Here is a 12,574-nt window from a genome sequence, read left to right on the forward strand (position 1 = left end):
CTGGGGTAACTCTTCATCTGCTACAGCCATTCTGCCTCACACTGGATTATATATACCTTGTGTTCTGCACTTTAGCTTGGAAGCTCCCATGAACCCCTATCCATGTTGTCCCTAAGCCCATTGATCATTCCCCCTGACAGACTGAAATACATTAGCCATTTTGCTGTCATCTCCCACCTAAACAAGGGCCAACATTGGCCCCCAATGGGTCATTACCAGGAGTAAATGTGTAAGCAAGGTAACGCTTTTTGGTATTGTCACATTAAATAGAGGCAACATGGCATTCATGCAGGTCCCAGAATTCACATTTATACCGGAGGATAATAATAATCAGCACAACAGTATATGTTTTGTTCTGTTTATTAAATATAAAACTATATACAGATAAATATTTATATTTTATACAAAAAAAATCTGTAGATCATAGGGCACTGGTGCAAAATTTGCACCAGGCCCGCCCTCCTTCCTTCCCACGCACCACCACACAGTCTTCCCCCAATGGTTGTGCCACTGGTTGGGTAGTAGTAGTAGTTATAGCATAACTATTGTGTCTATTGCTTCTTCCAAAAGAAGTAAAATGCCAAAACTATATACAGATGAATATTTATATTTTATACACAAAGAAATCTGTAGATCATTGGGCACTGGTGCAAAATGTGCACCAGGCCCACCCTCCTTCCTTCCCACGCACCACCACACAGTCTTCCCCCAATGGTTGTGCCACTGGTTGGGTAGTAGTAGTAGTTGTAGCATAACTATTGTGTCTATTGCTTCTTCCAAAAGAAGTAAAATGCCAAAACTGTAGCTGCGCCAGCCACATAGGCCGTAACTGTATTTCTGATATTAGCAGAAGGGACCACGGCATCAGATGGTTCATGAAAGCTCACTGATTTAGCTTCTTTCTTCTTTCTGTTTCTCATCAGGTGCTTAGACAAGTTCTTCCATGAGCAACTCTTTAACCAGATTTGCCAACTGCTGCCACAATACAGCGGTGCAGATAGTCTGTTCCAAATCTGGAAACCAAACCTCAACCAGTCCTGCACCAGTTTGTCAAAATGGATTCTGAAACTGAGCAAAGGGGACAACTCCTTCTTTTCAACGGAATTGTCTGTCCTTTTCATCTCATCTTCTTTCTTCTTCTTCTCTTCGTCGTCTTTCTTCTGTTCTTCTGTAACCATAGAGGATTTACAGTCCAGTGTCTTGTTCTTCTTTGGGCCTGATGTTTTAGGGAAAGCAGTAATCTCTCCCTTCTCTAAACACTCAATGAGGTGTTTTCTCATTGTTTTGCCATTGTACCTACAAGTGGGGTCTCCATTGGACAGAAACTCGAATGCATTAGCAATGGCATAAACCCCACAGTCATTGCCATTTTGCTGCTGATCTACATTGAGTTGTTTCATTGTTTTAGTTGGCTCACGTATCACTTCCCCGTAGCATTCACTTATTTGTTTCTTCACTTGATGGGGAAGTTTTCCAGCTTTCCGGCTGTCTGCTATCTCAACATGGTCAGATTTGAAACAGCTGGTCAGCCAATGGTTCCTCTTGCTGTCAAAATGAATTTGAGCAGAGGGTCCACGGACAGGTTGAAATTGACATTCAGAGAGGACACAGGTTTGAAGTCCCTCCGTATTAAACTGTCTCTTCAAAAGCTTCTGTGCTGCGTCGATGATTCTGTCATCCAGCCAGTCATCAGCTCTGTGAAGTCCGCTTTGTGCCAGTCCTACAATGAATATCTAATTGTATCTATTGCCTCCCAAAAACTGAAGGTCTGGGGCTTGTGCACTTGGACCCCTAATACTTATTGGTAAGTTGACCCTGTTATTATACTACAATCAACACTGGACTTTCATTTGAAAGAATTTGTTTATCAATCAAGGGTAGAGCTTAACAGAGGGATCTCAGTCTATATCAATCAGATATATCAATCTAGAAGACAAGATGGGATCGGTATTGTTGTAAACTATTCAGCATTGTTGGCCTCCTCAGACATTCAAGGACGTGGCTAAAGTCCCAAATGTGCAGCAGCCCCGATCCCCCTTCATGACCCTCTTCTGGGGTAACTCTTCATCTGCTGCAGCCATTCTGCCTCACACTGGATTATATATACCTTGTGTTCTGCACTTTAGATTGGAAGCTCCCATGAACCCCTATCCATGTTGTCCCTAAGCCCATTGATCATTCCCCCTGACAGACTGAAATACATTAGCCATTTTGCTGTCATCTCCCACCTAAACAAGGGCCAACATTGGCCCCCAACTGGGTCATTACCAGTAGTAAATGTGTAAGCAAGGTAACGCTTTTTGGTATTGTCACATTAAATAGAGGCAACATGGCATTCATGCAGGTCCCAGAATTCACATTTATACCAGAGGATAGTAATAATCAGCACAACAGAATATGTTTTGTTCTGTTTATTAAATATAAAACTATATACAGATAAATATTTATATTTTCTAAACAAAAAATCTGTAGATCATAGGGCACTGGTGCAAAATTTGCACCAGGCCCACCCTCCTTCCTTCCCACGCACCACCACACAGTCTTCCCCCAATGGTTGTGCCACTGGTTGGGTAGTAGTAGTAGTTATAGCATAACTATTGTGTCTATTGCTTCTTCCAAAAGAAGTAAAATGCCAAAACTGTAGCTGCGCCAGCCACATAGGCCGTAACTGTATTTCTGATATTAGCAGAAGGGACCACGGCATCAGATGGTTCATGAAAGCTCACTGATTTAGCTTCTTTCTTCTTTCTGTTTCTCATCAGGTGCTTAGACAAGTTCTTCCATGAGCAACTCTTTAACCAGATTTGCCAACTGCTGCCACAATACAGCGGTGCAGATAGTCTGTTCCAAATCTGGAAACCAAACCTCAACCAGTCCTGCACCAGTTTGTCAAAATGGATTCTGAAACTGAGCAAAGGGGACAACTCCTTCTTTTCAACAGAATTGTCTGTCCTTTTCATCTCATCTTCTTTCTTCTTCTCTTCATCGTCTTTCTTCTGTTCTTCTGTAACCATAGAGGATTTACAGGCCAGTGTCTTGTTCTTCTTTGGGCCTGATGTTTTAGGGAAAGCAGTAATCTCTCCCCTCTCTAAACACTCAATGAGGTGTTTTCTCATCGTTTTGCCATTGTACCTACAAGTGGGGTCTCCATTGGACAGGAACTCGAATGCATTAGCAATGGCATAAACCCCACAGTCATTGCCATTTTGCTGCTGATCTACATTGAGTTGTTTCATTGTTTTAGTCGGCTCACGTATCACTTCCCTGTAGCATTCACTTATTTGTTTCTTCACTTGATGGGGAAGTTTTCCAGCTTTCCGGCTGTCTGCTATCTCAACATGGTCAGATTTGAAACAGCTGGTCAGCCAATGGTTCCTCTTGCTGTCAAAATGAATTTGAGCAGAGGGTCCACGGACAGGTTGAAATTGACATTCAGAGAGGACACAGGTTTGAAGTCCCTCCGTATTAAACTGTCTCTTCAAAAGCTTCTGTGCTGCGTCGATGATTCTGTCATCCAGCCAGTCATCAGCTTGCAACTCTTCTCTATGCTTCTTGCTCAGATTGAGATCTGGGAGCCAATCAGCATTGGTTTCAGGACAGAAGGAAACACTCTTTATATGTTCCTCTTCTTCACAAGGTTTTGTTTCTACTGACACCTCCTGTGAGTAGATTATCTTCTCCTTCTGTTTCTTCAATTTCTTGAAGATTTTGCATTTGGGAAAACAGCAGTTGCACGGTTCGTCTTCTGTTTCATTCCCTTGTTCTCTTGATTGAACTTTGTTCTTTTTCTTTCCTTTGCCTAAAAGCTTAAAGGGTTTAACTATTGATTTTCCAATCACTTTTAAAATACGAGATATTTTAAGAGGGGTCATGGTATATGAGATATATCATTAGCCTGGATGGAAAAGAAAAAAAGAAAATTACGGTAGATTTATGTAATAGCAAATTACACAAAAAAAAAGGCAATTTTGCTATATTATATCATTGGTGTGTTTGAGCATGATCACACCTCTCTAAAACACAACTGTTCTAAACGTATTGATACCCACCTATGCCAATCACCAAGTCTGAATGCAGACTGATTATGTGAGTTTTATGCCCTTATTTGGTATCATTATATCATAAGGTCATGTGATTGTCACATGACTAGTCGCGATGTCATATTGGTGAATGTGATGTCATCATGTGATTGTCATGTGACAGTCATGTGGCGATGTCATATTGATGATTGTGATGTCATCTTATGATTGTCATGTGACAGTCAAGTGGCGATGTCATATTGATGATTGTGATGTCATCTTGTGATTGTCATCATGTGATTGTCACATGACACGTTGTGTAGATGCAAAGATAAAGGGTATATTTATAAAATGTATATCACATAATTCTAATACAATTTTGTGTGTTATTGATTCTGTTTGTTACAACACCCATTGGCTCTTGTTCTGTGAGTGATCCTCTGAGAATGGATAAATGTTTATATAGAGAGATTTTGTAAACATACTAAATAAAACTTCCTATTGATATAAAGACTAATAATACAGTCTGAAGCACAACATTGCTGTCCTTTCTACTCGCTATGTACAGTGTGTGTTTTATGTAATATAATATATAATTGTGAAGGTTATAAAGGTACTGAGATGTCATCACATGGTCTCAGGGTAAGGGTTGAAGTGTCAGGTCGTTACTTGTGATGATGATGATGATGATGATTTATTCCCAAATGAAGTAGTCTTAGGGTGCCATCCCCTCCCTTACTACTACTACTACTACTACTACTACTACTACTACTAACTACTAATACTCACTACTTCATTCCTATAACAGAAAGTTTTGTAACATCACCTTCATGACAGATTTTGAAGTGTTCAGCTGCGTTGGCTTCTGAATTTCCTTCTTTCATCTCCACCTTCCCTGATACGATTCTTGAGTGGACGTGAGGTCTGTCCAACATATTGAATGTGGCAAGAAGTACATTCTAATAAATAAACCACTGAAGTTGTGTTACAATTGAATTCAAAGATATTTTGCTGTGTATTTTATGATTAATTGAATGTCAGCTGACAATTGTATTTCACCTTTCCTCTGAAATTGTAATGATTCGGTGAGACCAAACGAGGGGATCTGCTCACTGAAGCCCAATAATGTGGCAACACAAGTGGTGGGCCTCTGTGTACTAGGAATGCCAGGGTCTATTGTAAATCCATAATAAACATCAGTACCTTTAAAGACCAATCAAACCATTCATAGTAAATATTATGCCTCTAAAAAAAACCTATGCAAACTGTGTATAATAAACCATGCCCTCTTCTCCTGCTTATCTTTCCTTTCTTTTTTTCCTACTAATGCATCCGAAACTCTAACCTCCTGTGGGAAAAAACGTATGTAGTGTCTGGCCGTTGCAGTTTGAATGCTCCAAAATCAATGGAATCAAGGAAAACAACGTATAGGCGGGATAGAACAAAGTAATCACTGGAACACACGGTAATGGTGGCAGGGTGAGCCCTTGCTATACTGAGCCACTATACTGAGCCACTATACTGAGCCACTACATTGAGCCACTATACTGAGCCACTATACTGAGCCACTATACTGAGCCACTACATTGAGCCACTATACTGAGCCACACAATCATGTGTTAACAAAGTAAACAACGGTGGACTGGCCACACAACCCTGAGTTTTTGGGTTTTTATTTCCAATTGACACATAACTATTCTTTTTGTCTAGAGGACAAGATGGGATCGGTATTGTCGTAAACTATTCAGCATTGTTGGCTTCCTCAGACATTCAAGGACTTGGCTAAAGTCCCAAAAGTGCAGCAGCCCCGATCCCCCTTCATGACCCTCTTCTGGGGTAACTCTTCATCTGCTGCAGCCATTCTGCCTCACACTGGATTATATATACCTTGTGTTCTGCACTTTAGCTTGGAAGCTCCCATGAACCCCTATCCATGTTGTCCCTAAGCCCATTGATCATTCCCCCTGACAGGCTGAAATACATTAGCCATTTTGCTGTCATCTGCCGCCTAACCAAGGGCCAACATTGGCCCCCAACTGGGTCATTACCAGGAGTAAATGTGTAAGCAAGGTAACGCTTTTTGGTATTGTCACATTAAATAGAGGCAACATGGCATTCATGCAGGTCCCAGAATTCACATTTATACCAGAGTATAGTAATAATCAGCACAACAGTATATGTTTTGTTCTGTTTATTAAATATAAAACTATATACAGATAAATATTTATATTTTATACAAAAAAAATCTGTAGATCATAGGGCACTGGTGCACGCACCACCACACAGTCTTCCCCCAATGGTTGTGCCACTGGTTGGGTAGTAGTAGTAGTTGTAGCATAACTATTGTGTCTATTGCTTCTTCCAAAAGAAGTAAAATGCCAAAACTATATACAGATGAATATTTATATTTTATACACAAAGAAATCTGTAGATCATTGGGCACTGGTGCAAAATGTGCACCAGGCCCACCCTCCTTCCTTCCCACGCACCACCACACAGTCTTCCCCCAATGGTTGTGCCACTGGTTGGGTAGTAGTAGTAGTTATAGCATAACTATTGTGTCTATTGCTTCTTCCAAAAGAAGTAAAATGCCAAAACTGTAGCTGCGCCAGCCACATAGGCCGTAACTGTATTTCTGATATTAGCAGAAGGGACCACGGCATCAGATGGTTCATGAAAGCTCACTGATTTAGCTTCTTTCTTCTTTCTGTTTCTCATCAGGTGCTTAGACAAGTTCTTCCATGAGCAACTCTTTAACCAGATTTGCCAACTGCTGCCACAATACAGCGGTGCAGATAGTCTGTTCCAAATCTGGAAACCAAACCTCAACCAGTCCTGCACCAGTTTGTCAAAATGGATTCTGAAACTGAGCAAAGGGGACAACTCCTTCTTTTCAACAGAATTGTCTGTCCTTTTCATCTCATCTTCTTTCTTCTTCTTCTCTTCATCGTCTTTCTTCTGTTCTTCTGTAACCATAGAGGATTTACAGGCCAGTGTCTTGTTCTTCTTTGGGCCTGATGTTTTAGGGAAAGCAGTAATCTCTCCCTTCTCTAAACACTCAATGAGGTGTTTTCTCATCGTTTTGCCATTGTACCTACAAGTGGGGTCTCCATTGGACAGGAACTCGAATGCATTAGCAATGGCATAAACCCCACAGTCATTGCCATTTTGCTGCTGATCTACATTGAGTTGTTTCATTGTTTTAGTCGGCTCACGTATCACTTCCCTGTAGCATTCACTTATTTGTTTCTTCACTTGATGGGGAAGTTTTCCAGCTTTCCGGCTGTCTGCTATCTCAACATGGTCAGATTTGAAACAGCTGGTCAGCCAATGGTTCCTCTTGCTGTCAAAATGAATTTGAGCAGAGGGTCCATGGACAGGTTGAAATTGACATTCAGAGAGGACACAGGTTTGAAGTCCCTCCGTATTAAACTGTCTCTTCAAAAGCTTCTGTGCTGCGTCGATGATTCTGTCATCCAGCCAGTCATCAGCTTGCAACTCTTCTCTATGCTTCTTGCTCAGATTGAGATCTGGGAGCCAATCAGCATTGGTTTCAGGAGAGAAGGAAACACTCTTTATATGTTCCTCTTCTTCACAAGGTTTTGTTTCTACTGACACCTCCTGTGAGTAGATTATCTTCTCCTTCTGTTTTTTCAATTTCTTGAAGATTTTGCATTTGGGAAAACAGCAGTTGCACGGTTCGTCTTCTGTTTCATTCCCTTGTTCTCTTGATTGAACTTTGTTCTTTTTCTTTCCTTTGCCTAAAAGCTTAAAGGGTTTAACTATTGATTTTCCAATCACTTTTAAAATACGAGATATTTTAAGAGGGGCCATGGTATATGAGATATATCATTAGCCTGGATGGAAAAGAAAAAAAAGAAAATTACGGTAGATTTATGTAATAGCAAATTACACAAAAAAAAAAGGCAATTTTGCTATATTATATCATTGGTGTGTTTGAGCATGATCACACCTCTCTAAAAGACAACTGTTCTAAACGTATTGATACCAACCTCTGCCAATCACCAAGTCTGAATGCAGACTGATTATGTGAGTTTTATGCCCTTATTTGGTATCATTATATCATAAGGTCATGTGATTGTCACATGACTAGTCGCGATGTCATATTGGTGAATGTGATGTCATCATGTGATTGTCATGTGACAGTCATGTGGCGATGTCATATTGATGATTGTGATGTCATCTTATGATTGTCATGTGACAGTCAAGTGGCGATGTCATATTGATGATTGTGATGTCATCTTGTGATTGTCATCATGTGATTGTCACATGACATGTTGTGTAGATGCAAAGATAAAGGGTATATTTATAAAATGTATATCACATAATTCTAATACAATGTTGTGTTTTATTGATTCTGTTTGTTACAACACCCATTGGCTCTTGTTCTGTGAGTGATCCTCTGAGAATGGATAAATGTTTATATAGAGAGATTTTGTAAACATACTAAATAAAACTTCCTATTGATATAAAGACTAATAATACAGTCTGAAGCACAACATTGCTGTCCTTTCTACTCGCTATGTACAGTATGTGTTTTATGTAATATAATATATAATTGTGAAGGTTATAAAGGTACTGAGATGTCATCACATGGTCACAGGGTAAGGGTTGAAGTGTCAGGTCGTTACTTGTGATGATGATGATGATGATTTATTCCCAAATGAAGTAGTCTTAGGGTGCCATCCCCTCCCTTACTACTACTACTACTACTACTACTACTACTACTACTAACTACTAATACTCACTACTTCATTCCTATAACAGAAAGTTTTGTAACATCACCTTCATGACAGATTTTGAAGTGTTCAGCTGCGTTGGCTTCTGAATTTCCTTCTTTCATCTCCACCTTCCCTGATACGATTCTTGAGTGGACGTGAGGTCTGTCCAACATATTGAATGTGGCAAGAAGTACATTCTAATAAATAAACCACTGAAGTTGTGTTACAATTGAATTCAAAGATATTTTGCTGTGTATTTTATGATTAATTGAATGTCAGCTGACAATTGTATTTCACCTTTCCTCTGAAATTGTAATGATTCGGTGAGACCAAACGAGGGGATCTGCTCACTGAAGCCCAATAATGTGGCAACACAAGTGGTGGGCCTCTGTGTACTAGGAATGCCAGGGTCTATTGTAAATCCATAATAAACATCAGTACCTTTAAAGACCAATCAAACCATTCATAGTAACGCTTTTTGGTATTGTCACATTAAATAGAGGCAACATGGCATTCATGCAGGTCCCAGAATTCACATTTATACCAGAGGATAGTAATAATCAGCACAACAGTATATGTTTTGTTCTGTTTATTAAATATAAAACTATATACAGATAAATATTTATATTTTATACAAAAAAAATCTGTAGATCATTGGGCACTGGTGCAAAATTTGCACCAGGCCCACCCTCCTTCCTTCCCACGCACCACCACACAGTCTTCCCCCAATGGTTGTGCCACTGGTTGGGTAGTAGTAGTAGTTATAGCATAACTATTGTGTCTATTGCTTCTTCCAAAAGAAGTAAAATGCCAAAACTATATACAGATGAATATTTATATTTTTTTTTTTTTTTTTTCACAAATGTTTTTATTTGTTGTCAATATGCATAAAGAATTTACATAGTAAACAAAGAAAGAAAAGGAAACTAAAATAAGGCAAACAAACAATGTCAAGTACAGATTCAAATATAATAAAGCAGGGTAGACAAAGATAGGCTAGAATAGCGTCAAGTGATCGCAGAAAAAGAAATCGGGTAGGCATACCCCTAACTGTAGAAATTGAAAGGTACTCACAGCATTACTGTCGGTAGACAATGGGTTAACGCGTTTGAGGATCATGATCGTGACATAGTGGAAGTAAACAACTGGTTAAGATGATGACTCCTGGGGGTTCCCGTCGTAGTTGATTGTTGTGGATTACCCACGGATCGCAATAGGAGATCCGCCTCACAGACAAGATCAGTCCCCAACAGCAACTCCCTTTCGTACCACGTGGTGTTTTGAAAAATTTGAAGAGTGAGTGATCGTGTAAGTGGTGTGAAGGTGTTTATGTAAGACATCCAGGTGTCAAAAAACAGTACAGTGTTTTTTTCTTTGTTTGTTAGGGTCTCTATCCAGTCTAAGTGGAAAAGGTAATGTAGTTTCTGTCGCACCAAAGAGATTGGCGGAGGAAGTCGGGACAGCCAGGTATGTAAAATGGTCTTCCTAGCTGCCGCCGCAAGTCGTTCCGCCAAGGCTCTCTCTGGCTTGGAGATATGTGGGGCAGAGTGGAGTTTGCTAAATATAGCCCAAGTGGCATTAATGGTAATAGATTTTCCAGATAAGGTTTCCCAATAGCTGGCGACCTCCGTCCAGAACTGTTGTATAAGTGGGCAGGACCATAGACAGTGTATCATATCAGCTCTGGGAGTTTCGCATTTCAGACAACTGTCTGAGTGTGTCGTACCGATGTGGAATCTTTTCAAAGGCGTCAGGTAAGCGTGGTGCAGTAATTGTAGAGACATGTCCTGGTAAGTGCTAGCAGGCAAAATTTTCATTAATCGTGTGTGGTATCGGAGAATATCCACATTCTCGGCTTGTGGGATGATTGATTTCCATTTTGTAAAGGCCATAGTAGTGGTATCAGGATCGATAGTAGTCCTAATCTGTTTGTAGATGTGTGCGGTGGATCTAATAGTATCACGTTTCGGCCATAGGGAATCAATTGGATTGTTTTTATCTCTGTCCGTGAGTTTGGCCAGTTGTTGTGCAGCGAAATGTAAGAGTTGGATCAGAGAAAACTGGTGGAGCTGCAAAAATGGGTATTTTTGGTGCAGGGTCGTGATAGGTTGGAGTATGGTAGTAGGGGTGACCACGTCTTTAATGTTTTGTAAGCCTCTTGTATGCCAATCTTTGAAAATCAGGCTATTCAAGCCCGGTGAAAAGGCTCTGTTATTGAACCAGGTGAGGTTTATCGAATTAAAAGGAGATAAGGCCGCTTTTTTCCGAATGGAGTGCCAGGTTTTATATGTGTGGATAAATAGGGGATTCTCCTGCATGTTCATGGGGATTTCCTGTAGTGGCGTATGTAGTAGTGAGTTAAGTGACAGCCCTTCCGACCGGGCGGCATCTAAAGAAATTGTAGTGTAAACATTCCTGTGATGGAGCCAATCACCTACATATCTAAGAAGGGCGGCATCATTATATTCCATCATGTTTGGGAGATTGAGTCCACCGTCTTGTTTTTGGTGTTGAAGTGTGTCAAATTTGATTCGCGGACGTTTCTTATGCCATATAAAGGTCCTAAGAATGTGTTGAAGTCTTTTATTATCAGTGGTAGAGATGCGGTAAGGAAGCATCTGCATTTTATAAAGTAGTTTAGGGAATAACGTCATTTTTATCAAATAGATTCTTCCTGAGAACGTTAGGTTCATGTTCATCCATTTCTGAGTGTCTTGCTCAATTTGGTCTATAACACGTCTAATGTTTGATTTATATATGTCTTTGTGGTGTTGCGTCAGATGGATCCCCAGGAATTTTATGTGAGTTTTGGCTTTCTTAAACGGGAATGGAGTGGTCCAGTCCGACGGGGTGGTATGTTGTAGGCGTAAGGCTTCGGATTTCCCCAGATTGATTTTAAATCCAGCTATAGTGCCAAATGCGGCAATCTTATGCAGGATTACAGGGAGCTCCGTACTTGGCTTATCTAAGAAAAGGAGAATATCGTCTGCATACGCTATCAGTTTAATCTGTTGTGAGGCAACTTTAATACCTTGAAAGGTAGCGTCATTAAGTAAATGTCGCAGCAAAGGATCCAAAGCTAAGTTAAAGAGTAACGGCGAGAGAGGACAGCCCTGCCTGGTACCCCTCCGTATTGGAAATCTGGGCGAGTTCAGTCCATTCGCCGTGATGTGAGTATATGATTGGGAATATAAGGTCCGAAATAAGTTAAGCATATGAATACCAAAGTGTTGGAATTTAAGCAGTCGTTTAATGTGGGTGTGTGTGATCCTATCGAAGGCTTTATCAGCGTCTAAATTAATTAATATGCCATGGGCTCTCTTTTCTAGGTTACACTGATACATAGCAGCCAATGCTGTCCGCAGGGCTTGGACAGGGTATCGCCCCTTAAGGAATCCTACTTGATGATTGGTAAGTATGTGTGGGAGGATGAGTTGCAACCTATCCGCCATGATTTTAGTCAGGATTTTTAAGTCCTGGTTCAACAGAGAGATGGGTCTATAGGAGGACGGGAGGGTAGGGTCTTTGCCCTCTTTTGGGATTAAAATGATCCGTGCCTCATTAGCTTCATTCCATAGGGGATGGCCTTGTAAAATATCATTAAAAAGCGTGGTAAGCAGTGGGGTAAGTTCTGGAAGGAGGATTTTATAGTATTCAGCACTAAGACCATCAGGACCTGGGGATTTGCCATTTTTCAGAAGTTTTATCGTTGACATAATTTCTTGTTCCGTGATAGGTGCGTCTAGAATTTCCCTATCCTGCACTGAGAGCTTAGAAAGTTGGGCATCTCGTAGGAAAGAAAGACCCTCCTCC

The sequence above is a fragment of the Xenopus laevis genome, chromosome 9_10S (genome assembly GCF_017654675.1).
Source record: "Xenopus laevis strain J_2021 chromosome 9_10S, Xenopus_laevis_v10.1, whole genome shotgun sequence".
NCBI classification, from domain to species: Eukaryota; Metazoa; Chordata; class Amphibia; order Anura; family Pipidae; genus Xenopus; species Xenopus laevis.